Genomic DNA, 7,806 nt, shown 5'->3' with positions numbered 1-7,806 from the left:
GAACCTCCAGTTTTGACTCTCTGAATTTGAAAATTGGTCGTATAATTCCAGGGGTGGGCCCAGGATGGGGGGGGGCTGAATTAACAGATGTATGCACATACTAGCACCAAAGCCAACAATTTGAGAATTTGGAAATTCTGTTGGTGGGTTTTTCACAAACTTGTACTATCATTAATGCCCAATGCTGACGATGTTATATTTCATGAAAAGGATGGTAAGCCACCCATAACCCCCCCACCCTATTTGTTATGTACCGGTAGGTCTACAGTATTGAAATTACGTTATCCAGGGGTGTTGGTTTTTCAACATAACCACTTTGATCTACAAATCTGTAATTGTAAAAGGCCATGGATGGTGTTGCACATTTGCTCTTGTTAGAGATCAAGGCCTTGACAATGTTAAATGTTTGCTCGTGCACAGCTGCCAACACCACATACATGTAAGAGCTGAGAAAATTGGCCAGGGGTTGGAACACCCAGCGGATGGCGGTTTTCACGGATACACACTGATAAAAGGCATAAATGTAGCTCATCTCAGGCACGCTTTTAGTTTATTGCCTTGTTAGAGGTTGTTCTATTTCTTGCACTCACGTCTTGGCAAACGGGCCACCCTCCATTCACTTTGTACAAGTACTCTTAGGGACTTGCACGTGTTCCTCATTTTTGTGATAAAAATAGCAGAAACCTTTTTCAATACAGGTGTGGCAGATGTTTACAACTCATAAACAGTGAAATTTCAGTTATATCTTATGTCACGGTTAAGAGTTTGGTCAAAAGTTAGATTTTCCCATAGACTATAACACAGATTTTTGCCCCTTTTGAGTTCCATGTGTGAAATATGGAACTGCCACCAACTGACCAATCAGAAAGAAGAACCAAGCTCAGTGATGTCACCCCAACTGAGAGAATGCCCTCAAAGGCCTAGGGAAGGAAAAAGGGGCACTGTTTGCTCCTTTTTCCTTCCCGCAATGCCTTTCTACCATTGTGCAAAATCACCCCATGCAGTATTTGCAACAAGCCTTTGCCCATATCTTAGACCTCATTTTCAGTCAATCAAAATTCTTGACCAGACACCTACAAAATCATGTTTTAGGCCTTGGCCTATTTGTTCAAAAATCGTGAAATAGGCATATTGCTGAACTTCCCATTTGGCCATTCCAAACCTTTCTTCCCATTTTAAGTATGGTCATGAAACATTTGGCCAATTTTACACCGAGCCAAGTATTATTTCAAGTAGGTGGGGGCCTAGGCCTAAACATGGTGAAGAAAAATTTGCCTAACTTACCACCGATTTATCTCCCTCAAGCAGAAGCGCAAGCACCCCTTGATCTGTCATGTCCATTGAAAAGAGTCATATTGGTCAGAAGTAGGAGCCATTTTGCTGGTAGTGATGCATTTCCTAGTCAATCGTGTAACAGCGAAGTTCAGTTTTGACCATTGATCTCTCTTTTTTAAATGGTTCCGATCAAAGGAACCACCTCCGTTGCTAAGAAAATAGCGCCCTCTCTTCGTCCAGCTCGAGACCCATTTAACGGTCGGGAAATATTTGCCTAACTTTCCACGGAGGCGCTAACGGTCAGGAAATAATTTTGCCTAACTTTGCATTGAGGCTGCTAACGGTCCAAAAATATTTGCCTAACTTTGCATTGAGGCCTTAATCATGTTAACGGTCAGAAACATTTGCCTAATTTTGCATCAACAGCAGTAACGGTCAGAAGATTTTGGACTCTCAACCAAAGTTAGAAACATGCGTAACCTGCCACTGAAGCAGAAGTTAACTTGGGAAGTCAAATTGTTGTAACTGAAGGTGGGCAAATAGTTTTATGCGTAGGCCTAACTGATTTAGTGGAAAGTTAGGCAATTTTCTCATTACCGTTAATCTCAATGCAAAGTTAGGCAGATTGTTTCATGACCGTAAGTTTCCGGAAAGACAGTTAGGCAATTTTTTCATGACCGTTATCTAGCTCAGTGGAGGGGTTAGGCAAATTTTTCTTGACCGTTAACTGGCCACTTGGAAATGCAAGTCATTTAGAATTTTTTAAGGCTTTTATACGTCTCTGTGGGACTGTAAATTTATCGTCGTGAGCGTTCAGTGGTAAGTTATCCTCATCATCTTAATGACTGTTAGCTGGTTTGTTCAGTGGAAGCACGTGGAGAAGTGTACATGTTGTGTAACAAAAATGGCCATACTACCGTACCGTTGGTTGGCTTAAGTCATTTTCAAATAGAGGCCTAATGATAATAACTGACAGCATGGCTCTAAAACAAAAAGTGAGCTGGCACGAAGCTGAAATGTTGCCTCATTTCATCCGTTGAATTAATTCACAAACATGCATTTATTTATAGCACAACGGCTCCTAAACTCCCGCTTTCTATAAACACGTAGTGTTGCAATGGACGCCGCCATTTTGGTTTTAAACGGGATCTTCATCTTGCTGTGCTTCGACAATAGATTAGAAAAAAAAAAGCCTGAATCCATTACTTCATATTTTAGCTCGTTTAATAAGTCTGTGGGGACATTGAAAAATTGTTCCTAGTGTCAAGGTACTGGAATGCTTAGCAAATATTTTGATCTGGTAACGGCGCAGGGGGTAGTTAGGCAATTTTCTGGTGACCATTAATTCTCAATGCAAAGCTAGGCAAATTATTTCATAGCCACCGTTAGCTTGTCAAAGGAGAGTTAGGCAAAGTTTTTACGCCCGTCAGCTGACTCAGCGGAAAGTTAGGCACAATTTATCATGACTGCTAGAATCCCCATTGAAAATAAGTTCCTCCAAATTTTTAGCCATTTCTGTGGAATTTAAGTACTTTCATAAGATGGGGTAACTTTGGGCCATATTTTACATTTATGTTATCATTTCTTCTCAGTTAAAGACAACCAATTTCAATTTCCCATCTTTTTAGAGCACTGTGATACTCATCTAAACTTTGATGCTGAAAAAAAAAGGAATTTCAAAATTTATTGGTGTCTTAGGTTTAAAAAAAGGGGTGACTAAAGTTACTCTGCGTTTTGGGCAACATTGGCCACCTTTTGGTTTTGGTCTTCTTCAAAACGGAGCTCACAAATCAAAATAAAAATGGTTACCATGGTTACCACAAAAATGTTAAATAATGAATAACTATGATATTTCTGAATAAAATGATACTTAATACATCCATATCCATTGTGCATTTGAGAGAATGACAACATTTCACACCCTCTAGTGATTACTGACCAAAGTTACCCCTCTGACAAAAGTTACCCCATGTTACGGTACCGATATTCCATGACAGTGAATTTCATTCTTTTTCATGGTTTCAGGGGTGTCCCCATTATTTGGTTTTCTTGTGGGAAGGGAGTTGGTAGATGTACATGGAGAGCAAAGGCAACTTGTGTAATCTTTTTGTACAAAATCCTGTGGGAAATTCTGTTCACTATTTTTGCACAAAGTTATCCACACACCCCAATGCTGACTGAATTAAAAGCCGTGGTTAGCCAACCGTGTTTGTTGTGTAGGTCTACAGTACTCAAAACCAAGTCGTGGAAAAGAGTTGGGGCCGGTAACACTCCAGGATCAAGAATTAAAGTTGGCTATAAGATGAATATACTTATCTAAGTCATCATCCTTTTGCAGTGACTTCTAATTTGGCAGTTCCACCAGTCCAACTTGATATATACTTTAAATTACAGAGAGTTTGTACACATAATTCATGGTGCCACTCACATTCTTTTGTGAATTTTGAAACTAGTTCATTGGCTTCAGGTATCTTTTAATCATGCGGTTTCCCTCTTTTTGTGGCATGACACCATTGCTGCAGTTGGAGCTGGCAGATTCTTCATACTATCAAGCTGGCTCAATGGGAAGTTGCACAAACATTTTACGACTGTTAATCAATTATGGGTAGTTAGGCAATTTTGCCCTGGCCATTCCTCAACGCCTCCGCAGGCAAATTGTTTCATGCACATTGGTTCCTGAAAGGAAAGTTAAGCAATTTTTTTTCATGACTGGTTACTCGCTCATTGGAATAAAAATTAGGCAGAATTTTTGGTGATTCATCATCATTCATGGCTCTGTGAAATTACAAATTTTTATCCTGTTTAGTGTTAAGTTTGGCACCTTGTTTCCGTGACTTAATTGGTTCACTGGAAGTTTGGCAAGTGTTTGCCTGACCACCGGCTAGCTCAAGGGAAAATTTGACTAGCTCAGCGGAGAAATGGCCAACATATTTATGAAAAGTCACTAACAGCTTTTAAAATGAAGAATTTGCCATTTTCAACAAGTGATAACAATTATCAGCATGCAAATGAGAAAAGTGCCCTGCCGCAAAGATATGATATTGAATCCTGTTATATGTGGAATTGATTCACAACCATGGAGAGAAAAAAGACAGTTGCTCTTTCCACAAGGCCAGTGTTGCTGTGGGCGAGCCATTTTGCTTTAACCCATTTGCCACACAACTATCTTTGTCTTCCTCTCTGTCTCAAGAATTCTTCACAAAAGCTTAAAACTTATTATGCTAATACGGGCGATTCACAATAGTGGCCCTCCACGAGTTTGCAACGCATTGGCCAATCACAATGCGGGAAATTTGTCGACCCGATGCATGTTTGAAAGGGTCAACTGAATTTGCATGTTGTGATTGGCCAACGCGTTGCAGACTCTTGGAGGCGCACTGTTGTGAATCGCCCGTATTAAATGTTAGACCAGTTTTAGACCATCGGCACCAGTACAATGTAATGCCCTAGAGTTTGACTTGCACTAGATACATGGTGCCACCAGCATACTTTGGTAAATTAACTTGATCAGTTGAAAATCTCTGGAGTTTTTTAATCATATTATTTTCCATCTTTTTGTGTCAGATGTCGAATTACTGCAAATTGGAGCTGGCTGGCTTGATCCTTACAGACTTTGACAAATTCTTCATATTGTGAAGCTGATTCAGTTGAAAGTTCAGGAATTATTTTAACTGTTAATCAAGTAGCTGAGTGCATAATTTTGCTGACTGTTAATTCCTTCATGCCAAGTTTTATGACTATTAGCTCCAGAAAGGAGAACTCAGCAAATTGGTTCATGACCTTCAGCTGGCTCAGTGGCAAGTGAGGCGTATTTCAGGACAGACAGCTTGCTAACGGAACACGCATTTGGCAAATTTTGTGGGAATTCTATGGGAAATTCCAATGTTGGCGATATTTTATGATTAAATGAACAGTATTTTAATTTAACAGCTAACCATAAAGTGCCTCCCCCTCATCTGCCCTATCTGGTTTGCAGATTTACAGTATTGAGAACAAAAAATATGCAGGAGTGTCTGGGGGAAAACACTTCCCATTCCTTTGTGGAAACTCATCGAATTTGTTTATGATAAGATCATAATTTTTTTCTGCACTACAAAGTGAGGTATCTTGCATACAATTTGGGCACACAATATAAGCAGTGCCAAAGTGATAGTGGGAATAGTGAAATGAAGTTATTGGCTAGTGCAAGTCTCTTGGCGTTTTAATTGTGTTGATTTCCCTTTTTCCATCTACTGCTGGAATTGGACCTGGCTGACAAGGTTCGTGGAGTCGTTGTTAAACTTTTCAAAGTATCAAGCTGACTCAGTGGATAGTTGGGCAATTTTTCTTTGACCGTAACATCTTCGATGGCAAGTTAGGCAGATTGTTTCTGACCGTCGGCTTACGCAACGGAAAGTTAGGCAATTTTTCACGACTGGTAACTCGTTCATTAAACGTATAATTAAGCAGAATTTTTGGTGACTGATTGTTCTGAGGAATTGCAAGTTTGGAAGTTAGACATATTTTTCATGCCTGTTACTTGGTTCACTGGAAATTCGGCAAATCGTTGCCTGACAATTGGTCGGCTTGGTGGAGAGATGGGCCTTTTATGCATAGCACACTTACAACATACAACTTAACAAAAATTAGCCATGTAAAGTTTTGAAGCAGTGATAAAGAATATATCAGCTTGGCCTAACTTGAGAAAAGTGTCCTGACTCGCTGGTGAATATCGATTCCTATTATCCATGGAGTTAATTCACAAACGTGAGTAGCTTTGGTTGGTTGAAAAAAAGACATTAAGTTTTGGGCCAGTATTGCGGTGCGCCGTGAGCGCCGCCATTTTTAATCCATATGCCACACAACGCGGCGGGTTTGCTCAGTTTCGAGAATTCTTGATAAAAGTTTTAAAATAATGGGGGGGGGGCTATCTGTGATATGTTCAAGACTACTTTGAGGTGATTTTCCCCCCTTCCTTGTACACTGTGCCGCATTCAGTTCAGACCTTAGCTGGCACACAATATGAATGTCTGTCTGCTGAGTAAGGGCTTGAGCTTGTTCGGGTTGCCCGTAACGGCAGGATTTGAGCTGCACGTCGCCCGTGTGTTGCATGCTGCGTGCCATCATCCAGCATTTCTGCTGGCATCGCGACATGGGCCCCGACATTGCGACGTGGGCTTGGACATTATGTAACGATAAGAAATACAAGAAATAAAAAGCCGATTCCTGGATCCACAGTTGCAAATTGGCGCTGGATGGTTGCGCCTGTGGAGATTTTGTTCACAGCGTCAAGCTGGTTCAGTAGAAAGATAGGCTTACTGAGTACCTCGCTCAGTTGAAAGTTAGGCAATTTTTTTGCGAACCGTACCGTTATTACGTCCAAGACGCAAACAGGACTGTCGAACTCGTCCCCACGCGTAATTTTGTTTTAACTTTGTTTGAATGCCACGGATGAACACTACTCAATTAAAGGGACGAGTTTGCATGACAGTAGGAAAGTTAGGCAATTGTTTCGAGACCGCTAGCTTACTCATATAGTTAGGCAAAGTTTATTGCGCCCGTGAACTTGCTCTTTGGAGAGTTTTCCATTGCCCGTGTCTAGGTCTGATGACGCGCCAGTGACGGCAAGCCGTGTACCCTTATCTGGCAATATCCCGACGTGGGCTTGGACACAGTGTGATGCCCCATGCCAAAGGGAAAAGGATAAAATGTCACTGCTGTAAATTGGTGATGGCAATTTTTTTCTGTGGCCTGAGACTTTGATAACTTGGTGCCATTAAACTGGTCCAATGAAAAGTTAGGCAATTTTTCCCGACCGGGATGGAAAGATAGAAAATACTTGTTTTATTACTGTCGACCTCGTCTTCACGGGTTATCATTTGAACTTTGAATGCAATTTTCTGCTTTTGAAAAATTTAGCGAGAAAAATATATTTCCAGACGGTAAACCCAAAACTCTGCCATTTAAATTGTTTCTCTATTTTGGTCAGCGATTCCCTTTCTAGTGATAATGGAAATTGTATAACTATAAATATAAGCCTATGTGGCTTTAAAAATGAGCAAGAACAGCGCCTGCCTTGCAGTACTCGGCTGGCCTAATGCTTCAGGACAAACGCTTTTGTTTGGTTACAGATTGTCACTCATTTATTCACAGTTATTCATAAAGGACTGGAGAGAAGGACCATTAAATGGCAAGAGTTAAAATTTAATAACAACAGAGGGGCTTGGGACAAAGTTTAAAATGGAGCTACAAGATACATGTAGCTCTTGAGGGCGACAAATAGACTTACGAGCAGGCGCACCGCGTACCGCGCGGCGGCAGAGAGCTGACGCCGGCTTGATCAACGCAATCGACGGTGACGGTAGCAACACCGTACCGTAGTGCTGTCAAGATTCGGAATCCGCCTACTACATGTTACTTGTTTCTGGCAATGATTGTTTGTGCATGTTGTGTTATAAAAAGAGCAGTTTGCCACGTACATGTAGGAAGAAAGATCGTTATGCAGGTTCGTATGTAGCAATCTGGCTTAAGTTGAAGTGAACAAGATCAATT

General features: G+C 40.9%; 1 protein-coding gene across 4 annotated transcripts in view; it reads left to right on the top strand.

Moving 5' to 3' along the window:
• The first annotated feature begins 1,997 nt into the window (after positions 1 to 1,997).
• LOC110983605 (MAGUK p55 subfamily member 7-like) overlaps positions 1,998 to 7,806 on the top strand; it is a 53,551-nt gene continuing 47,742 nt past the window's right edge. For 2 of the 4 annotated variants that reach the window (XM_022243005.2, XM_022242974.2), the window contains exon 1: positions 7,594 to 7,759. The gene's annotated coding sequence lies outside the window, so the exon portion shown is untranslated. Of the gene's footprint in view, positions 2,095 to 7,593; positions 7,760 to 7,806 lie in introns of those variants that run through there. The other 2 variants (XM_022242984.2, XM_022243032.2) reach the window with 2 other exon arrangements.

This window comes from Acanthaster planci, linkage group LG03, assembly GCF_054643075.1.
Source record: "Acanthaster planci isolate LZ-2023a linkage group LG03, COTS_SCS, whole genome shotgun sequence".
In the NCBI taxonomy this organism is placed as follows: Eukaryota; Metazoa; Echinodermata; class Asteroidea; order Valvatida; family Acanthasteridae; genus Acanthaster; species Acanthaster planci.
This window is presented reverse-complemented; position numbering and strand designations above follow the sequence as displayed.